At 40.7% G+C, this 23,429-nt stretch overlaps 1 protein-coding gene and 1 pseudogene across 8 annotated transcripts in view; one reads left to right on the forward strand and one right to left on the reverse strand.

Annotated features, from left to right (window-relative positions):
- Window positions 1–23,429, forward strand: part of utrn (utrophin) — a 630,893-nt gene that overhangs the window by 322,989 nt on the left and 284,475 nt on the right. The gene's annotated exons all lie outside the window — the stretch shown is intronic.
- Window positions 11,995–12,383, reverse strand: LOC144689461 (histone H2A-like; annotated as a pseudogene).

A 23,429-nucleotide genomic window follows, 5' to 3' on the forward strand; every position in this document is an offset into this window, starting at 1 on the left:
AGTGGCAAGGTAGTAATTTAGACAACCTGCTTTATATACAAAAGCAAAATACTGCAGTTGCTGGAAATCTCAAATAAAAACAGAAAATGCTAGAAATGCTCAGCTGGTCACACAGCATCTGTGGAAAGAGAAACAGGGTTGACATTTCAGGTCAGGATGACCTTTCATCAGAACTGCTTTGTATATAATTGTTTAATGAGGGGGCATTGTAAGTAAATGCAGAGTAACTTGCTGTCACGTCCTGTGCCATCAACTCATTCCCTGTAAAGTTTGGAGGGAACCTCAGATTGAATGAAACATAATGTTTCATATAACATCATCAGAGGCATGGTCATCTGACCCTAGCCATAGGCCCAATCAGTATTTCTGTTGAATCCACAGAGATTAGCTTCCTTTTTATTCTTGGCTGTTGGGAGGCTGATAGTCAGTCAGTCATTAAAGTCAGTCTCCACAGTCTGCTAGCATTGAATTATATTATGATTGGTAGCTTCGGATTGACATCCTGGCACAAAAAGGAGTTTATCACTGTTAATTGAAGGGAACATTCAGCCACGGAGTCAGAGTGTCAACCTACCAGCTTTCTCACCCAACCTGAGATGTTGGGTCTACACTAGTCAGTTTTCAAAGCTTTCAGAAGGAGCAAGTTTGGGGGGAGGGAGAATGGGGAAGTGAAGGGTTGAAATACTGCCTTGTACGTATGGCCCCTTGCAGTGGCAGTTTGTTTTGATGAAACTTTAATACCACAAAAATTGTTCAAACCTAGAACCTGAATGAATAAAAGCATCTATGACTTATATTAGTAAATTTCATGTAACAAAATTTTCCAATAGTATCACTCAAAAATGGTACTTGGGCACATGTGAAAGAGATCTATTTTTTGTCAGGAATTCTGGATGCCATGATAAGATGCTTATAAATGAAGTTACTCTTTATTTCTGAAGGAATAGTCAAGTTTAAATTTTAAAATCTGCACAGATAGCTGCCCTGCTTATTGAGATAATAGTGGCTACATTATTTCCTGCATTCATTGTTACTCTATTATGGTACTTAAATCCAGGTTTGCCTACAAATAAAATTTATTAACTCACATCACAACAAATATCCATTCTTATGAAGTAGAATGTTTACTGCCGAGAAATGCGTTGTACTTTGCCTTGGGACATTTTACCACATTAAAGGCATTATATAAATACAGGTTGTTGTTGTACAGACATAATTATTTGTGGCCAATCCTTGGTGCTGAGATTCCAAGGTTTCAATTCCGTGTCCAGCATATCCGGCCTCTGTGATGTCAGTCCCGATGCACACTTAATATTTGGAGTGCTCATTTGTGAAATGGATTAAACTTTACTGTTTAAGAAATGCTAGCTAACTAGCTGAACTTTTGCGATACTCTTCTTCAGTGCTTGCTTAACGATATGTTGCTGTCCAGGGAAAGCAAATTTCTAGGCATTAAGAACTGGTTTTATTTTTATTATATGTATTCCCCTCAGATTTAGACAAATGTGAAATGATTCCCTTAAAATGCATGGAATGTTTCCAAAAAAAAAAATGATAGTATTGAAGTGCATTTGTGGGCTTTCCTTCAAAACTGAGATTCTTGCAGGTAGTACATGATGCAGTGCTACAGTTGGGAGTGTTTATCACTGATTGTGGGAGTAAATAGTATACAATGGGATTTTTTAAAAAATGACTTCAGTGTAGGCTAAATCTTGAAAATAAATCTATTTTGTTCTGCTCTGTATAATCTATTGTCTGTTTAAACATTTTTTATGTTGTAGATTTTGGGAGAAGATACAGTGAAACATGCCCCAATCCCAAATTCAGATATTCTCATTTTTCAGTTGGATTTGGTCTAGTCTGGCTTGATTACTAAGGGAAAGATTAAACTTGTTTCTTTGAATATATTCCAAAAGAAATTGTATCTCCTGATCACCTGCTCCAGCTTTGTGTAATGAGTGTACAGATTTGCTTGAATGCAAATGTCATTGTTAATCCTCAGATCATGTAACTTTAAACAGGCAGATTCCTAAAAAATAGCAGCCACCAGGTCACAGAGAACCAGATGGTTTTCAGAGTTTGTTTTCAGTTTGAGATGAGGGACTTGAATCACGTGGAGAGATCAGAGAAACTGTTCTTGTTCTCCTTAAAGCTGAAAAAGTTGAGGGGCATTTAATGGAGCTGCTCAAAATTATTAAGGGTTTTTAAAATTAATTCTTGGGATGTCAGCATCGCTGGCAAGGCCAATATTTATTGCCCATACCTAATTGCCCTTGTGAAGGTGGCGGTGAACCACCTTATTGAACCACTGCAGTCCATGTGGTGTTTAGATGGACCATGGGGACTGCTGAATTACCTGCCTCATGCTTTTACTCTATCTGGCAGTCATCCATTCCCTTTCTGTCTGTGCATTCTTTACCTGCGGTGTGACTACCTCACTGGGCATGCCATCCACAAAGATCTTGGCCTTGTGGATGCTGCACAGTGACTCCAGCCGCAGCTCCAGCTGTGAAACGTGGATTTCAAGTAGCTGCAGCTGGAGACACTTCCTGCACACGTGGTCACTCTGGACATTGGAAGTGTCCCTGACTTCCCACATTGCACAGGAGGAGCATTCCGTGTGGCTGAGCTGCCCTGCGATGACTTACCCTCAAATTCCTCCCTTTACTTTTACTTAATGTACTTTAAGGAATATTAAATATATACTAGGGACCTTACTTCTTATACTTTAAGCACTGCTTAATCTAAACTAAAGACCAATTTTTCCTTTAAAGACTGGACAGTGGAAATACTCACCAGGTCCTACTTACCAAGGCCACTGCTCTTGTCTGCTGACTCCAGGTCCTGCTCTGGTCTCAAGCCTGGTTCCCCTCGGTCTTTAAGGCCACAGCTGCTCTCATGTTATTAAATGCCAAAGGCAAAATCGAAGGAGCATCTCTTTCCCTTCCTCTATTACCTTCCTTAATCACGCAATTCCCAGCACTCTATTCTTAGTCACATTAAGTTGGTTGGCTTTATATGCTCCTAAGACAAAGGCTGGCAGACCCAGTCACAGAGGAACCAGTTTCAGCTATTTCTTTAATTAACTAAGCCCAACTGCTGATCCACTAGAAACCTTGTTAAAACCTTGCTTATGGCTGGGAACTTTAGAATTTAAACTGTAGATTTCAGTTAAATGCTAACTACTGACAAAATTAGGCTTTTACAAAAAGATTTAAAAAAAATTAAGACTCCTAACTCACCATCCAGTCCTCACCCCTCAACTCTTACTGTTTTTATATTTCTAACTAGCTTTCCCTCATTCTAAATTTTCCCTCCTTATTAATCTTATAGTCATTCTTTGCTGTTTTTTATATTGTGTCCAATCTACTGACCTGCCACCTATCTTTGTGCAATTATATGCATTTTCTTTAAGTTTGATACTATCTTTTAACTTTTTCAGTTAGCCACAGATGGTGGGTCCACCCCTTGGAATATTTCTTTCTTGTTGGAATATTTCCACTCTATATTCTGAAATATCCCTTTAAATGCTTGCCACTGCATCTCTATTCACCTATCCCTTAACCGCATTTGTCAGTTCACTTTTGTTAGCTCTGGCTTTCATGCCTTCATAATTGCCCTGAATTAAGTTTAAAATACCACTCTTCTTTTCCTCAAACTGAATGTAAAATTCAATCATGTTTTGATCGCTGCCACCTAGGGATGCCTTCACTGAGGTCATTAATTAATCCTATCTTGATGCACAATACCACGTCTAGTATAGCCAGCTCTCTGGGTGGCTGCAGAATATGCTGTTCTAAGAAGCTATGCCAAAAACATTCTATGAACTCCTCATTCAGGCTCCCTTTGCCCTTCTGATGTTCCCAGTCTATGTGCAGATTAAAATCCCTCATGATTATGACCGTACCTTTCTGACAAGCTCCCGTTATTTCATCTTTTATACTTCTTCCTACCAGGTGGTTACTGTTAGGGGGTCTGTACACCATTTCCACAAGTGACTTCTTGCTTTTATCATTTCTCACCTCGACCCAACTGCTTCTACAACCTGGTTTCCTGAACTTCAGCCACCCCTCTCTATTGTCCTAATACCATCATTAATTAACAGAGCCTCCCCCAACCACTTTTTCCTAGCTTCCTGTCCTTCCTAAATGTCACGCATTCTTAAATATTCAATTCTCAATCTCTGTCATCCTGCAGCCCTGTCTCTGTAATGGCTATAAGGTTGTACTTATTATCAGGTTATCTGTGTTTTGTTTTGAATACTACGTGCATTCAGATACAGAGCCTTTAGCTTTGCCCTTTTATTTTTGTAACCTCTAGCCTTATCTGATTTACTCTTAGATTTGTACTCTGTCCCTTTCTATCATGCTCTGTTTATCATTTCCCATATTAGTACCTCTCTCTCTTGCCTTGTCTTGGAAGTTGCACAGTGGCATCTTCCCAAATTTGATCCTTTGCCCCCACTATTTAGTTTAAAACCGTCTCTGCTTCCATAATTATGCGGCTTGCTAGAACACTCTTCTCAGCATTGTTCAGGTGTAGACCATCCCAACAGTATAGCCCCTACTTTCCCCAATACTGGTACCATTGCCCCATGAACTGAAACCCACTTGTCCCATTTCAACCATCCATTCATTTCTCTGATCTTATTTTCTCTAAGCCAATTTGCATGTGGTTCAAAGGTAGTAATCCAGAGATTATTACCTTTGAGATTCTGCTTCTTAATTTGGTGCAAAGCTCTTCATACTGACTATGCAGAACTTCTTATCCTGCCTATGTCATTGGCACCTACATGGACCACGGCGATTGGATCCTCCCCATTCCCACTCCCAAGCTCCTCTCCAGCTTGAGCATATGCCCTGAACCCTGACACTGGGCAGGCAACACAGCCTTCTGGACTCTAGCTCCTTGCTGTAGAGAACAGTGTCAACTTCCCTCAGTATACTGTCCCCTACTACCACTAAATTCCGTCCGTTCCCCCCCCCACTTGATTTTTGTGTACCACGGTGCCATGGCCAGTCAGCTCATCCACCCTGCATCCCCCATACTCATCCAAACAAGCTGAAAGAACCTCAAACCTGTTGGACAGTTTCAAAAGCTTAGGCTTCTGCAATCTTGCATCCTGGGTCCCTTTACCTGCCTCACTCGCAGTCACACCCTCCTGTCCCTGACACTGACTAAATCAGAAGACCCTATCCTAAGGTATGTAACAGCCTCCTGGCACAAAGTGTCCAGGTAACTTTCGCAGTGTCTGCAGCTCGGCCTCCAGCTCAATGACTCTGAGCCGAAGCTCCGTGAACCGCAAAACTTACTGTAGAAATGTTTGCCCTGGATCACAGTGGCATCTAGGGGCTCCCACATGCTGCAACCGTGACACATCACCTATCCTGCCATCCCAACTGCTTAATTATTTTATTCAATTAGTTTCCTTTTTTATATATTTTATTAACCTTACCACCAGTTTGTATACTATTTTAAATCTTAGGAATAAAATAAGCCTTAACCACTTACCTGATACTCACCAAACAGCAGGTTTCTTCCTCTGTAGTAGAGTAAGAACCAATCCTGACAGGGTGAAAAAGCAAAGGAGCACCTCCTTCCCTACTTCACCTCACTCCCTCACTGACCCAACTCAACAACACACTCATATTCAAAGTTGCACTCACTGAGAGGCCTGTATTTATATGCTCTGAAACTAAAGAGTTAGTTGAGACTCGGGTACTGAAAAACCAGTTAGGCTGACCATTTGAAGCCAATTTAATTTGTATCATTTTAAAGTAATACATTTAAAATAAAAGTATAAGCAGTCCGCTTTTCTGATAGGGAGCTGTGATATCTTAAGGGATCTGAACTTGGTTTGACTACAAAATGAAGTTATTAAAAATGTTAAGAGATCTGCAGTGCAATTTTTCAGTTGAAGAAAATATGCATACTTGCTTTAAGACCTGTCTGCTTGTGATGTATTGCCTTGCTTTGTAAAACAGGCACAGTTAGAACAGATATTCTTCCTGAAATTTATTATACTGCTTTGCACAATGCTGAACCTAGATTTTGGATTTTTATTTGATAAGCCAAACATTTCTGCTCATTTTCTTTCTCATTCCCCTCCTCCGCCTGCCTCTGTCCCAGGAAATATTAGCTGTGAGGCTGGGTTATTATTGGAGGTTTTCCCAAAAGATGAAGTTTTATTTGTAAGTGTTTGTATGTATGTGTCTTTCTTTCTCTCTCACTTGCTCTGTTAAGAAACCTCCTCTGTTTCACAGGGTTGTGCTGCAGCAAGCATAACTGAACATCATTCTTTATTTCTCAGTGGCATATGGTGGATGTGCTGGACATGACTGGCTAATTCCATTCTATAACAACCTTTCACCTTACCCTGAGTATATTAAGCTTGCAGCTCCTTGAAGCTTCTCTGGAAGATGCAGAGTGAGCATGCTCAAAGCTGGCAAATCAAGTCCATTGAAAATAAGAAAATGGTTTTTGCACTTCATTTATTATGTAAATTCTAAAGGGCCTGCACTTGACAGGCAAACTTACAATGATGGCTGTAGTGAGAACATCTCTGCAGAAAGTTGTAGTGTTTTTGCAGCGTTTGCAAAGGATGGCAATTTCCTCTCCACGCTATCAGAAACTACGTAAGGTGAGTATGATTGACAGAATCTGACGCATCTTTGTATAATTTGTTCACAGCTGGTGCTGAGTGAGCTGTTTTGAGATTTTGTATGACAATGACATTCAGAATGACTTTGGATAATTGGATATAATCATTGATAAATGTCTGTGTGGTCTGTCACTGAGATCTTTGTGCACCTAATTCTATAGTGCACTTGTACTGAATTAAGACATGCTTCCTCTACTCTACAGTACCCACGCAGGTAATTGGAGTGTACATGCTTAGTACATTCAGTAAGTGGCTTTTTTTATGCAGCTTGTGCTGTTGGGGCTTGCTTACTGTTAAACTGATAATAGACCAATGCTGACTAATACAGACAGATACTCTTTTCCAGATAGCTTTACCACATTTGAAAGTAGAAGGTCTATAAACTGATGTGAGATTGTGTAATACCAGGCTGGATAGAATTGTACTGTATTTTTTCTAAATTGAGTTCTGCATTATTATATTTTATAACTAGATTAATTTCAACTGCTAAATTTAGTGTTTTTTGAATAGATTGATATTCTCGCTAAATAAATGGCTCATTAAGTTCAGAGAATGTTCTCACTTCTGTTTAGCTTTCAATCAAAGCTAACAGCTGTCTGTATCATTCAGTTTTGCTGTTTTTATTAAGCAAAATATTGAAAAAGCTTTACTGAAAGTAACACTTCCATTGTGCATGTTAAACAGATATCTAAAAGGACTTTTGAAGTGCTGCACTTAAGAGCAAGGCAACCAGCTGACTGGTGGCTACATTTTCATGATTAATCTGTGCGTGTTTTGGGAGAGGAGCAGAATAAAGGAGAATGCCTAGCAGTTCTATGTCCTGCAAAACAATTATTAAATATTAAAATCAGCAAGTAGATTATGTTGGTAGTAAATTATTATTGTCCAACAATTACGTCATCTTTGTAGCAAAATTATATCGTTTTAACCCATACGCGCTTGTGGTTTGAACACAAAATTAAAACACAAATTGAAAATGCATCTACATTTGGTAATAAATAGTAAATTATCATGTAGTAGTGTTCATTTTTTTTCAGCAATGGAGATGAACAGGATTAGCAGCTAAACTCAAGATATTTATGAGCTAGCAAAAGCATAAGTATGTGTCTCGATGTACATGAAGCTAAATAGTAAGGGTGAAGCTTAACTTGGGATTAGCTGGTTCAATTGGATGTAAATTGATACTGACAGAAGTGACAAAAGTTTTTAGTTGGTCTTTAGTTGAACATTTGGTATTGGTACAGATTAAAAGGCGGCATTAAGAAGGTAGTTAAGAGGTGCATTGGGTAAGAATGCATCTATTCGTCACTGGGCTTCAGCCTTTTTCCACTAAAGCAGCGCTTTGGAAGTTGTTTCTTCTGAATATTAAAATTTTGTAGTATGTATCATATTGCTTTTTTTTTTTACAAAACTTGTAGTGAACTACTTACATCCACTGTCAGCTTTGACAGTAAATAAAGAGCCTGACAGCTCGCCAACAATATTTCTTCAAGCAGAGTACTTTGTTAATGAGAAGTTTCTGATGGTGCAGGTCATTTGTGCAGAATGAGCCTTGCAGGCTGAGCCCAGTTCACAGGGGAGAATGCTTCAGTAGTTCCACTAAAGAGGCTGGAACAAATCTAGAGCATGAAAAAGCCACAATAGAAATAAACAGGTCACCTGGATTGCAGTAATAAGGAAAGAACAGGAGAGTTAAGAAACCTGGAGTATGTAGATCCGATCTAAAGGAATAGTATATAATCCAAAGGCATTACTTATGACTTGGTTCAGTTTCAAGCATTTCTACTTCAGTGACTGTTTACTCTAGAAAGATCAGAACCTGTTAAATTTTGTACAAAATAAAAGTTGCTAAGCTTTATTAAAGAAAAAGCATGCATCGGGGAAAGGTTTTTTTTGCTAATTATTGCAGTGAGGAAGATTTTCTTTAATACCAAGTTTATGATTTTGTTACAGAAATCTTTCCCTAATTTGTGCTTTGATGCTCAGAGGATTTCTGGATGTTGGAATTCTTTTCACAGGAATTGCTGTTTAAAAGATTCACTTTGTTGCCTACATGGAATTCTCATTATGATTGCAGAATGAGTCTCTTTGAAAGTGGCTGGTTTTGTTTCCAACATTGATCAAGCGTTTATTCTGCTCAAGTCAGATCTTGGTGTGACCGTAGTGATTCGAAGCTTGACCATTGCGTGTATAGAGACAGTAGGAGAAGTAGAATATCCTGTATAGAGCTGCTTCTTTGTAGATAGTGGCATGACCTTGTAATTGTTGAGAGATGTGCTGCCTGCATGTGTGAGCAGATGAATCTGAGTTTTATTTTGAAGTGTATGTAAAGAGATAGACTCTTGACACCTGAGTGGTAGAAGTTGGGATTGTGCTCACCGCAATATGGTGCTGATTGGTCTCTTTGGCACTGTTGTGAGGATATGCTGAATAAAAGATGCTTTTCTTGGTGCACAAAAACTGGGGGGAATTGCACCAGCTTTGTGCACTTCCCAACATCTGACTAGAATGAAGTGTACTTCCAGGGAAGAGAAAATAATCAAATTGATGGGTTTAGGGAGACTTCGAGTGAAGCTTCAAGATGCAGTTATAAAAAAAAGTCGTGATGGTATTGGCTTTTAAGAGTTACTGAAGCTGAGACCACCAAGAAGCTGAATTAATATGAGTTGAGATGCAAGAATGAACCCAGTGAGCCTCAGTCAGCAAGTGCGCATGTTAATTTAGCTCCTTCATGATTATCAGACTCCAAATCTTCAAGCTGGTAACCCCAATGTCATTGGTAATCGAGGCAAAGTAAGTGAACAAAGCAAAAATGTATGCAGTTGATCATAATTCCTTGTCATTGATAAAGTTCACAGGCCATGGTGATGATAAAAAAACCCTCTTTAATTTGGTTGATTGAATGTCATGAGCCTGAGTTCAGTATGTGTCTAGGATGCAGTATGATTTACATTAAAACAAATTATGAAAAAGCAGTAGCTTTCCTAATTAAAATTACAAGATAGTTTTTAGTTTGAGGAGCTCTGGAAGGATACATTATACAGGCTGACTTTAGGCTTTGTGTTTGTTTTACTTCAGTTCTACAGGAGTTGTGCATGTAATTTTCATCAAAGATGAGGAGCTCCTCTGGGTTGTCAGATTGTAATTCACACAGGTAGATAGTGGCTTGACTGCTGGACCATAAATATTACATAAAGCCCCATTCATTCCTTGGCAGTTTTATTAACCGGGATATTACTTGCTATCAGGATAGCTGTCAAACCTCATCAGAAAGAATCTTTCAAAGGACTCAGCTGAGAAGAACATACTACAAAGATCATTTTCTCTTCAAGTTGTCAAGTCTGATCATTGATTTGTTAAGGATGACTGGTGGACAACTGTAGCAGTGTAGTACAAGCAGTGATACGAAAATGCCGAGTGTCATCTCGGTTATATTGTCTTGATTTAACATGTCATCTGAAAGACATTGCGTCAGTCCCTTACCCCTTGAATACTGCACTGAAGCTTCAACCTAGAAAATAATAACCACACTCCAAGAGAGAATTATGTGAAGCATTTTGAGCTCTTTCAGTGAGTAAATCCCAATTTAAATACAAGTATTATTTGAGATGTGAGTCTTCCTTGAACCCACAGCTTTCTGGTTTAGTCTAGAATTATATCAACAGAGTTTGCATTTCTCAGAAGCACAGGCTGACACCTAAACACAAGAGTACACGTTTGTGATGGAAGCAAACCAGAAATTCTCCCAATAGAACAAAAAAAGTATAGGTATAAATCTGGGATAAAAATGTATTTTCTGCAACATGGAAATGTGAAGTTAATCATTATATACTGATTATATATTTATAGAAATATATGAAAATTAACAGTGATATTAACTTTAAATTCTACAGTAATTTTACTTCCTCTTTTGTTTTTCTTCCTCTCCCTAAAAATTTGCAGACAGAATGTATGTATGTTTTCTGGAAGCAGATGTTTGCAGTTATTTATTCTTTTGCCAAATAACTTCAAGCTATAATCGTAGTGTGAACATTTCCAGATACTGTGGAATGTACTTAATATCCAGTTGATGGTGAGAAACAAAGTATATTTACTGGTTTTTTAATGTTTTTTAACGTCAGGGTTATTTGTGCCGACTAGGGTGAGGAAAATTGGTGATGAGTAATGAAACACTTCCCATGTTTTCCACTCAATGCTGTTTTTCACATGGGACAGAGCAACACCAACAGATATAAAGTAATGCTCCTTTTACTCTTGTCCTTGCACGTCCTTTGATTGCAGTAAATTATACAATTAGCCCAATGTCTTCAGAAAGTGCAAGCAACATAATTTCATTCTCCAGCCTTTCCCTTCAACGCTTTTCTCTTTCTAATCTCTTTTTTTAAAGCTGTTATGGGTTCTGTTTCTACCACTGCAATAGTATTCCATTTTCCAAACAAAAAATAATTCATTCTATCCTCTCCCTTTGTTCTTTTGTTGTTGATATTAAAGATATGACCTCAAGAGGCTCACCGCCCAATCGAAAGGGTTTTTCTTATTTAGCTTATTGAAACCCCTCAGAATTTTTATTATCTCTGAGGGGTCGTCTCTTAGTCAAATGAAAAGGGTACCACTTTCGCATATATAAAGCCTCTGATCCCTGCTATCATATTTATCTTCTCTGTTGCCTTTACACCCTTCCCAAAGTAGGGCACCCAAAATCGGATGCAATATTTCAACCTTGACCAAACCAATGTCTTATATAGGATTAACTTTTGCACTCTATTCCTATTTATAAATCCTAGGGACCAGTATATGTCTGGTGTATATTTTGACAGCATTATCAATTTCCCATCCTACTTTTAAAGATTTATGCAACCGAGACTCTATAAGTTTGTATGCTTTTCTACTTATTTAAAGTTTGACCATCTGTTATATATTTTCTGTCCATGTCCTCTCATTTCTCAGCATTAAATGTTATATAACACATCTGTCTGTCCAATCCACTAACCTGGTTGTCCTCTCAAAGCTGCTGGCAATCATCTTCACAGTTAATTATGCTGCTCACTTTTGTCATCTGCAACTGTTGATATTGTTGCCCCTTATATCTGAGTCCAGATTACTAAATGACAGAGGAAAATGGTCATAATACTGACTGTTTTTTACGTCCATTCAGTCAGAAAAATATTCTTTAACCATAATTGTCTGCTTACTGCTCATTTGACAACTCCCTATCCATAACGGCACATTTTTAAAAATTCTTTATTGGGACATGAGCATCTTAGACAAGGCCAGCAGTTGTTGCCCATCCCAAATTGCCCTTGCAAAGGTGATGTTTTTTCAGGTGTCGCCCCTTCAGGCATAAACCTTGCTGGGGTGTCCGGTTTTCTTGGGCAGCAGCACAGCCTGGATGTTGGGCAGGACCCCACCCTGGGCTATGGTGACCCCTCCCAGCAGCTTGTTGAGCTCCTCGTCGTTGCGGATGGCGAGCTGCAGGTGGCGTGGGATGATGCGGGTTGTCTTGTTGTCCCGGGCTGCGTTGCCGGCCAGCTCGAGGATCTCGGCCGTCAGGTACTCGAGGACGGCAGCCAGGTAGACGGGCTCCGGCCCCGACCTGCTCGGCATAGTGACCCTTGCGCAGCGGCCAGTGGATACGGCTGACGGGGAACTGGAGCCCGGCTCTGGAGGAGCGAGTCTTGGCCTTGGCGCGCCCTTTGCCTCCGGTTTTACCGCGACCGGACATCTCTCAGAATTAGCTCTCATTGATGTTGAACCACCTTGAACCGCTGCAGTCCATGTGCTGTAGGTGCTGTTAGGAAGGGAGTTCCAGGTTTTTGATCTAGTGGCAGTAAAAGAATGGTGATATGTTTCCAAGTCTGGATTATTTGTCATTTGGAAAGGACCTTGCAGGTGGTGTTCCTATGCATCTGCTGCCCTTGTTCTTCTCCGTGGTGGAGATCGTGAATTTGGGAGGTGCTGTCAAAGCAGCCTCAGCAAGTTTTTGCTGTGCATTCCTTCCAATATTGTGTTCCTAAATTTTATTAACAAGCCTCCTATATGGCATCTTATCAGATGCCTTTTGAAAATCCATATATCCAACATCCACTGCATTTCCTTTATACTGTAATCTCTTCAAAGATCTCCATTAAATTTAACAGGCACCGTGCATTTTGCATATCATGGTGGTCTCTCTCAATCAACCCATGTCTTTATTGGTGAGCGTTAATTTCATTCCATAAAGTTAATTACTTATATTAAACCTACTGGTAATAGTTGATTTATTCCTATCTCCCTTCCTTGAACAAAGTGTTACGTTGCCTGTTGTCCAGTCATCTGATACAATTTCTAACATTGTGGTCAGAAACTCTTATTTATCAACTTCCTTCTGTATTCTAGAAGGCATTTGATCAAGTGCCACATCAAAAGTTATTGCAGAAAATAAAAGCTCATGGTGTAGGGGGTAGTCTTATGAGGAAAGTCTGGACAGGTTAGGTTTGTATACACTGGAATTTAGAAGAGTAAGAGGTGACTTAATTGAAACCTATGAGATCCTGAGGGATCTTGAAAGGGTGGATGTGGAGAGGATGTTTCTTCTTGTGGGAGAATTTAGAACTAGGGGTCACTGTTTAAAAATAAGGGGTCGCCCATTTAAGTCAAAGCTGAGGAGAAATTTTTTTCTGAGGGTTGTGAGTCTTCGGAGCTCTTCCTCAAAGTTGGTGGAAGCAGAGTCTTTGAATATTTTTAAGGCAGAGCTAGCTAGATTCTTGATTAACAAGAGGTGAAAGGTTATCAGGGTAGCCAGGAATGTGGGGTTGAGGTTACATTCAGATCAGCCATGATCTTATTGAATGGCGGAGCAGCCTTGAGGGGCTGAGTGGGCCTACTCCTGCTCCTAATGCGTTTGTATGTTCTAGGATGCATGCAGTTGGGACCTGTTAATCTTTTCACTTGGAGTTCCCCCAACAATATAAATTTTCCTTTGCATTTTCTTTTAGCTTTTCTAATCATTCCTCCTTCCCATCAATAATTCACTCAACTCTGCTTGATTTCTCAGAGATTGCCAAATTGTGATCGATTCGCGCAGTGGACTCTTGCCCGTGGAGAATGAGAATTTTGCCCATTTGCATCTATAAAACGCTGTGATTTATTCACAGATTTCTTTGGCAATGTTTAATTTTGAAATATACATGGTGAAAGGATTTCAAGGGAATCTATATGAAACCTGAACAGTAATTGGAGCTGTACAAAGCCTGACAAGGGAGTTGGAGTTTTGTGCCCACATTGGACATAGCAGCCACAATGGTATTTTATGGGGTACACAAGCAAAACTTGGCTAAAGATTTACTTCCTGGTTTTGCCTTTCTCTATTCCCACCCTTGACTGTTAGCGTGTGATACCGATTGCCTATTTGGTATGGAGAGTTGGCAGGAATATGGAGTTAAGTCCAAGATCAGCCATGATCATACTGAATGGTGGTCCACTCTTGCTTCTATTTCTTATATTATTACGCAGCAGTTTGTTTGGATCTGAAGCTACTTAAAGTTCTTTCACTAAAAGTTGTCAAGAATATTTTGACATGCTTCTATGGAGGATGAAGAAGAAAGATTCTTTAAATGACATACAGACTGCACAGTATAATCCCTTCTTTTCATGTCTACAGGTTCAGCTGGGATAGGGGATGTGGTTAAGTAGCTTCAATTTTCCTTCAGATCCAAACAAACTGTTGCGTAAGAATATAAGAAATAGAAGCAAGAGTGGAACATGTGGCCCATCGAGCCTGTTCCACCATTCAGTATGATCGTGGCTGATCTTGGACTTAACTCCATATTCCTGTCAGCTCTCCATATCCCTTGATTCCCTGAACGATTAAAAATCTGTCTGGCTCGGCCATAAATATATTCAGCGATGGAGCATCCACAGCCCTCTGGGGTAGGGAATTGCAAAGATTCACAACCCTTGAGTGAAGTAATTTCTCCTTATCCCAATCCTAAATGATTGGCCCCTTAACCCGAGGCTGTGTTCTAGATTCCCCGGCCAGGGGAGACAACCTCTGAGTGTCGACCCTGTCAAGCTCCTTCAGAATCTTGTATGTTTCAATGTGATCATCTCTCATTCTTCCAAACTCCAGAGAAAATACTCAATCTCTCATCATAGGACAGTCCCCTCATCCCAGGGACCAATCTAGTGAACCTTCACTGTAATGCCTCCAATGCAAGTATATCCTCCTTTAAATTTGGAGACCAAACTGGACACACTGCTCCAGGTATGGTTGCACCAAAGCTCTGTATAATTGTAGCAAGACTTCCTTATTCTTGTACTCCAATTCCCTTGCAATAAAGGCCAATATGCCGTTTGCCTTCCTAATCACTTGCTGTACCTACACGCTAACTTTGTGTTCCTTGACCTGGCATAGGACCTGAGACTTTATAACATGTTGAAGATTTGCAGGTCTGCCTTTCTGCATATTTGTGATAATATTTCTGTTTGTGGTACAGTTTCTGTTTTCTCTGCAACCCAAGAAAGTAGAATGTCAAGATCATAGATTCAGGTGAGGAAAGATGGGAGGAAACTTGAGTGGAGTGTAAGCCCAGCATGGACTAGTTGGGCCAAAATGGCATCTGTGTATATCCTTTGTAATTATCCTCCTCTGTAAGTTAGTCTGTACTCCTATGGTGTGTGGTAAGAGCACATCATTTAAAGATTGAGGATGACAGCACTAGGTTGGTGAAATCACAGCCATGAATCCTGGACTCTGGTAGAACAGATATTTTATTGCAGGTATCTCCAGTGCTGATTCCTGTTTGTGGCCAGGGACGCTGGGATGGCATGCATTGATCTATGGCTCGCTCTTGTTGGCTTGGCAATTTGCCTCTAGTTAGCATTACACCTAATCACTTCAGATCAGCAACTTGCTACCGAAGGGAAGCCTGAGTACACTTGCAAACTAAAGCTATGATTCAAATTGGGCCTTCCACTGCAGGGGGCAGTGCACTAATGCATTGTGCTGCTGGTCTGTTGTGCTCATCTGTTTATGGCAATGAAGAGCAAATTTTCCAAAATCTCGCTTTGCTGAAAATATTCTTCAAAGCTGACTTTCCCAGAAGGAACTCCAGCACTGCCCCTATTGATAATAGCCAGAAATGACTTTGTGATATCTGTGGATTTTCAGAATATTTAGCTGCAGTGGTAAAGTGCTTTTCTTAGAGATCTGCTTGTTGGAGTATCAACTTTAGTGTTCAACTATGTCCATGGGTATTGTCCTTCAATTGATCAGCTTGAGAATATGCCTTGTCCACTAAAGATTAGACCTAGAACAATTTGTATTTTATAGATGAACTGAGTAATCACCTAGTGTCCATACCCTTCCCTGCTGCCACTTAATGGTGGTGTGACCTTACTCCATAGAACCATAGAAAAGTTATGGTACAGAAAGAGGCCATTCAGCCCATCATGTCTGCGCCAGCCAAAAAGAAACTAGCCGCTCATTTTAATCCCACTTTCCAGCACCTGGTGCGTAGCCTTGCAGGTTACAGCACTTCAGATACAGATCCAGGTACCTTTTAAATGAGTTGAGCGTTTTAGCCTCAACCACCAACTTAAGCAGCGAATTCCAGATGCTCACCACCCTATGGGTGGAAAAATATTTCCTAATGTCCCCTTTAATCCTTCTACCATTCACCTTAAATCTATGCCCCCTGGTAATTTACCCCTCAGCTGGGGGAAACAAATCATTCCCATCTATCCTTTCTAGGCCCCTCAAAATTTTGCACACCTCAATTAGGTTACCTCTTAGCCTCCTTAGCATTCCATATGCTTTCTTGACCACCTTGTCCACCTGTCCTGCCACCTTCAAGGACCTGTGGATGTGCACTCCAAGATGTCTCACTCCCTCAACCCCTCTCAATTTCCTGTTGACAATTTCCTTGCTTTGTTTGCCCTCTCCAAATGCATTACCCCTCACTCTGCCGGATTGAATTCCATTTGCCACTTCTCCGTCCATTCAACCAAATCATTGATATCATTCTGCAGACGATGGCTATCCCCTTCACTATCAACTACACAGATAATTTTTGTGTCATCTGCAAATTTCCCAATCATGCCTCCCATGTTTAAGTCTAAATCATTAATATATACAACAAACAGCAAAGGCCCCAACACTGAGCCCTGTGGAACACCACTGGAAACTGTTTTACATTGACAAAAACATCCATCGACCATTACCCTTTGTTTCCTGTCACTGAGCCAGTTTTGGATCCAACCTGCCACCTTCTCCTGTAACCCATGAGATCTCACTCTCCTGACCAGTCTGCCATGTGGGACCTTGTCAAGTGCCTTACTGAAATCCATGTCAACAACATCCACTGCACTACTCTTGTTGCTGATGGCAACTGGCCGGACATTAATTTTAAATATTGCTATCAAGGGTAAATATAATAAGTCTAAGATTATGTTGCTAATTAGTGTTCTTCATGTTTATACATGTTACGTGATCTTTTAAAGCTGTTGACCATTGTTAGCCGGAGTGTAACAAGAAGCAGCAAAGAACATGGCCTTGTATGGCACTGAACTAAAATTGAATATAACTGGTCTATAACTAATTAAGTCAACATGGCCTGTATACTGAAAAGCATGACATTGGGACATAAAAGGTTTTGATTGTACTGATATCGTAGGGATATTTAAAAATCTGGCTGTTCTGAAGGATGAAATACGTGGTTAGAGAATGGTTTTCAAATCATAATACGATTTTGTGCTCATCTCTTGTCCATGATTAACAGATTGTAGAACTAGCATGGAATTACCTTGAAGTATGAAATTAATTGCTGGAGTTCAAAAATATTTGTCCTATCTGAAAAATAAGTTTGTAGTAATTCTCTGCCATTGTATAACTGACATCTGAATTCCTTTCATCAAAATATGCGTCTTAGGCAGCCCCTCGGGGTTGAGGATGATTTGCTTCCACACTAAAAATGAGTTCTCGGGTGACTGAAGAGTCCAGTGTGCGACCTACAGCCTCTGTCACAGGTGGGGCATACAGCGGTAGGGGGAAAGGGTGGGTGGGGTGCCCGGGTTGCCACGCGCTCCTTTTGCTGTCGACACTTGGCTTCAACTAGCCCTTGGCGATGAGACCTGAGGCGTTCAGCTACTCCCCGGATAATCTCCCTCCGCTTTGGGCGGTCTTAGGCCAGGGATGCGCAGATGTAGGTGGGGATGTTGCACTTTTTCAAGGAGGCTTTGAGAGTGTCCTTGAAGCATTCCTTCTGCCCTCCTGGGGCTCACTTGCCGTGTCGAAGTGATTGTTTCGGGAGCCTTGTGTCAGGATTGTGAATGTTGTGGCATGCCAACAGAGCTGATCAAGCGTGGTCAATGCTTCGATGCTAGAGATGTTGGCTTGAGTGAGAACACTGATGTTGGAGCGCCTTTCCTGCTGATGGATTTGCAGGATCTTGCGGAGGCAGCACTGGTGGTACTGCTCCAGAGTTTTGAGGTGCCTGCTGTGCATAGTCCACATCTCTAAGCCATATAGGCAGGCGGGTATCACTTCTGTAGACCGTGAGCTTGGTGCCGGGTTTGAGGTCCTGGGGATGGGCAGTGAAGTGTGGAGGGGGCAGGTTGGTAGAAGACCTTTGTCTGAAGGATGTTTTGTGTAAGGCCCATGCTCTCGTACGCCTAGGTGAAGGTGTTGACGATGGCTTGGAGCTCGGCCTCCGAGTGTGCACAAATGCAAGCATCACCTGCATACTGGTGTTCAATGACAGAGGACGGGACGATCTTGGATCTGGCCTGCAGGCGGTGGAGGTTGAACATATTCCCATTTATTCTGCAATTTAGCTCCACTCCAGCGGGGAGCTTGCTGAGGGTGAGATGGAGCATTGCAGCAAGGAAGATTGAGAAGAGCATCGGTGCGATGACACACAGCTTTGCTTGATCCCGGTCTGAATGTGGATTGTGTCTGTTGTGGATCCGTTGGTCAGGATCCATGTCATTGTGGAGGAGGTGGAGGCTGGTGACACACTTTTGCGGCAGCCAAAACGGAGGAGGATGCTCCATAATCCTTTGCAGTTGACAGTGTTGAAGGCTTTTGTGAGTCAAAGAAGGCCATGTACAAGGGCTGGTGCTGTTCCCTGCATTTCTCTTGCAGTTGCCGCATAGTGAAGATCATGTCTGTTGTGCCCCATAGCGAGCATTGCGACTCTGGCAGGAACTCTTCAGCTGCAGGGTATCTAACATTTATTTACATCTCAGTGACTACTGAACGGCACAGAAACATTTCAAAGAGAAAATCAGCTGTGTGCCTGTTTCTATATTATAATGCAGTATGCAGAATAGATATGGACATGGCTGCTGGCATAAAACCCAAGTCAACTAGGAATCCTATATGCATGTAGTTTATCCATTATATAATGTAACTAGCAGATCTCTTGTGATATTGCTCATGGTGAATTGGAATATACATTTTTATAGTAAAAGAGGTGTTACCAACTGACCATGACAATCATAGCGCTCTATGTGCAAGAATTAAAATGATTGATTCCATTTATATCTAAAAAGATACGTTTTCTATCTCGACTTCTTCTGTTCATTCACCCCACTGTCATATCAGCGTTAAGTGAATGAGCAGAAGGATGAATACGGATAACATATAACCTCAGTTGAGTTGTAACTGCCATATAATTTGCTCATTGGGTGAGATTCACCCAGCACAAGGCACATGCATTAGGCTTAAGTTTTAAGTGGCAAAACATTTAGGTAAACTGTTTGATGTAATCAGATTTTTTTCTCAAATAGAAAGTGCCCCATATGCATTTCCCAAAACATGGTGCTCTCGACAGGGACAAACTGTACCCATTCGTGAAAGGATCAAGAGTGAGAGGGCACAGATGAAAGTAGTTGGCAAAAGAAGCAAAAGCCGTATGAGAGAAAGCTTGTTCACACAGCGAGTGGCTAGGGCCTGGAAATCACTGCCTGAGAGTGTGATGGAAGCAGGTTCAATCAAGGCATTCAAGAGGGAATTAGATGATTCTTTGAAGAGAAACAAAATGCAGGATTACGGGGAGAAGATAGGAGAATAGCACTAGGTGAAATGCTCATTCAGAGAGCTGGTGCAGACATGATGGGCCGAATGGCCGCCTCCTCTGCTGTAACAGTTCTGTGATTGTGACACAAAAATGAATAACTGAAATGTAGACAACCATCAAGTGATGCAGAAATAATTTAACTTTTCTGTTCTGCAAGCTAATATTTACCTTCTGAAAATTTTGTACACTCTTGATTTGCACCACCAGTGCTGCAGTTCCCATTTGAAAGGTCATTGCCATTAACCCTCTTGCTAATGTCTAAACAATACTCAGTTGCTGCTGAGGCAGGGATTTAGCCACTACAGTTGGAGTACCTCAATACTGGCAACCTCAGGACCGAGTCGTGCTGGATTTCAGAACTTGCAGGGTTTTGGGGAACAAAAATTGGAACCTCTTAATTCAGTGAATAGGGGTCACAATATGATCTCTGGGTCAGGTGGGGTCAAGGTTCTTTAAGCCACTCTTGAGCGTGAGCTTTCAGGCACCATGGTTTTCAGGTAGCCGGATTTGAGGTACTTTACCTGTACCATTCCAAGTACTTAACAGAAACTAAAGATGGCAGTTTTGTCTAGATGGAGTTGAAATGAGTCAAATACAATTTATGTTTCATTCAACACTTAGATCTGGGCTTTTCATAGTTGTTAATTAATATCCTCCTCCCTGGTTGGTTGGACATTTGTCCTTGTCTATGGGATCCATCACTTCATTGACCTGAGTCTCATCAGTGTTGACATGAATAACTGCATAAAGGAAATGCGTGGAGTGTTGGTGTACGTTTCTGCAAACTAAAAATGACAAACTTACTAGAAATGTTGGGGAAAATATTTCATCATCCACAAACCAGGTTTGAAAGTTTAGTGCACTTCAGAACTGGCAGATAGTCTATGTCACATGACAACAGACCTTTCTGCTCGAGTAAACTCCTCCCACAACATGGCAAACATTTGGGAGGTTACTTTTCCTTTGAAAGTTTGCATTTCTCTTTCATTTTGTGACCTATTTCCTATTTACTCGTTTTTCTGACACAGCCTCTTGTCCAGTCAATTGTATCCTGGTAGGTAAGTGATAGGAAGCAGTGATCTTTCTGATGAGACTCTGCTATACGCTGTCCTGCAGGTGTGGTAGTACAGCTACTTTCTCTACAGCCTGAAAATCAGGGGTGGACAAACTATGGCCCACAAGCCACATCCGGCATGCAGGAGCTTTTCATCCAGCTTGCGGGCTGCATTGAGTTGCACCTCAGGAGTTGTAGTTTGTCAAGTTTGCCTCTCCCATTGGGGAGCTGGACATTGCAAACTATAACTCTCGGTGGGCCTTGCCCTACTGGACTTCATCCAATAGTGCTGTGAATGGCTGGTGGGATTTTTGGCAGGATTTTTGGGACAACAGTTCGAATGCTCCCCGAATAGAACATTTATTTTATCTCAAGAAAATTCATAACTGAATAAGTTTATGAAGAGAAGGATGGAGAGTGAAGTGCATTTGGGTGTAAAACACTAGTGTGAATTTGTGTAGAAAGATCTGAGTGCCGCTGTTAAACAAAAAGTCTGTTCGAGATTTCCTTCATTTTCATTCTTTCCACTACAAATCATTGTAATTGAATGTGGTTTAGTTTATTTTCAGCAGCACCTGCTGTCCATGGCCCTTTTCGTTTGCAGGAAACTGCTAACTATTGGAGCGGAGTTGCCAACCCTCTGGATTGCCTGGGCAGTCTCCCAGGCACTGATGCCAGCAAGATAAAAATCTTAGGAAGATCATTTTGGGCATTTAAAAACTAGAATTTTTGTTTTCTTTGAACACTTCTGTTTATAAGTGTTAACAATATTTGTGATGTGGAGCAGGGCTGTTGGAGTTTGGAAACTATTTTGTGATGATAACTCCTGGAATGAAGAATTATTGATGATTCAACAAAGCTAATTACAGATTCACATGTAAAGAAGTCATCAGTAAATGGGCAAACTACCAAACTTTTAAGTTGTGCAGCACACTGAAAAGTTTTAGGTATAGTAACATTTGTGTTCTGACAGGAGCAACACAGTTGTATGATAAAATGAACAAACATAATTATGCAATTTTCTAATGGTACTTGTTCAACACTGTTGATTTTACAACAAAATTGTGAACATGAATTGTTCGTTTCTTGATTATTTATGGCCCACCATACAATTTCGAAACCCAGATGTGGCCCTTAGGCTGAAATGTTTGTTCACCCTCCTTTAGATCACAAGGTTGAGTCCCATGACTGAGACACTAAAATCTGCCCATCCTGTTTCCTGCACCGTCTGAATGTGATGAGCTATATTAGCTGTTACTAGTTGGGAGGACAATATGACTAAAGCTGTTGCTGGCAGCTCTTCTACTGCTGCAAGCGCATCTGTCAACCTAACAGACTCTGATGGAGAAGAGTGGGAACAAGGCTTTGTGGAGGTGAACAGCCATCTGGGAAGGAAAATGAGATTAGAAACCCATTGAAATTATGATTTTGATAAAGAATGGCACAGTTACCATTTTAATTTATGTCTGGTCTTAATGGTTTCTGTAACAACTGCTTCAGAAGTAAAAGAATGAAAGTTCTATTGTGTTACTGCACAAATTTATTTATATCCTAACTTATTTTACTATAAATCCACAAAGACCTTCTTGAACAAATTTTTAAAAATTCATAGCTACTTCAAATTAATTTTCATAAAATCACCCAAGCATTTGGAGTTGCTATCGAGATTTTATCTACCTGAGTTGATGGGCAGAGGTTCAGGGAGGCATGGTGATAAACTTCTCTGTGGACAACTTGGACAATATCTGTTTTTATTTGCTACAAATTCATTAATTCAGCTTAAACTTTATCAGAGTTCAATCGCGGTGCAAGCTATCTGAAACTGTGAAATGGAAAGAAAGTAATTTTTAACAAGGTGAGCTGTTGGCACTGACAAATAGAATGTGATGCAAAAGGAATGAGATGTCGGTATGCAGCGGTATATTAATTGGCGCTTGCTGTATGTTCAGCTGCTGGATTTAATGCTTGCTGACTAGAGGAATGCTGTTGGTGTTCTAAATTATGCTGCTAAGCTTTCCAGCTGCTCTGAGAGAAATCATGTCGGTGGAGTTCTGGACCAGTGGGCGGGGTCCTGCCTGGTGATTGGGGTCCTGGGCAGTGGTTTATTTATTAGACCTAAGTTCTGAATTGTCTTAGCACTCAGTACTGACTCCTCAGTTTTAGATTACTCACTTCAATTTGAAATTTGTTGCAAACATAACCATTAGAAAATTATTTATCAATTAGACCGCACCTGGAGTACTGTGTGCAGTTTTGGTTCCCTTACCGTAGGAAGGATATTACTGCCAATATGCAATGAAGGTTCACCAGACTTGTTCCTGGGATGACAGGACTGTCCAGTGAAGAGAGATTTGGGAAATGGGGCCTGTGTTCTCTAGATTTTTGAAGAATGAGAGGTGATCTCATTGAAACCTACAAAATACTTCAAGGGATAGACAGGGTAGATGCAGGTTAGATGTTTCCCCTGGTTGGGAATCTAGAACCAGGGGACAAAATTTCAAAATAAATAGTATTTTGGTAGAACTTGAGTATTATTGAGAAAAGACATTTTGTCCAAGCTTTTTGTCTTGTACTCATCAGGACAATCGCAAGAATACCAATGTCAGGGGAAGCAACAACTTTATACCGTATGAGAAGAGAGTGTTGAAGGCTGGCA

The sequence above is a fragment of the Cetorhinus maximus genome, chromosome 14 (genome assembly GCF_964194155.1).
Source record: "Cetorhinus maximus chromosome 14, sCetMax3.hap1.1, whole genome shotgun sequence".
In the NCBI taxonomy this organism is placed as follows: domain Eukaryota; kingdom Metazoa; phylum Chordata; class Chondrichthyes; order Lamniformes; family Cetorhinidae; genus Cetorhinus; species Cetorhinus maximus.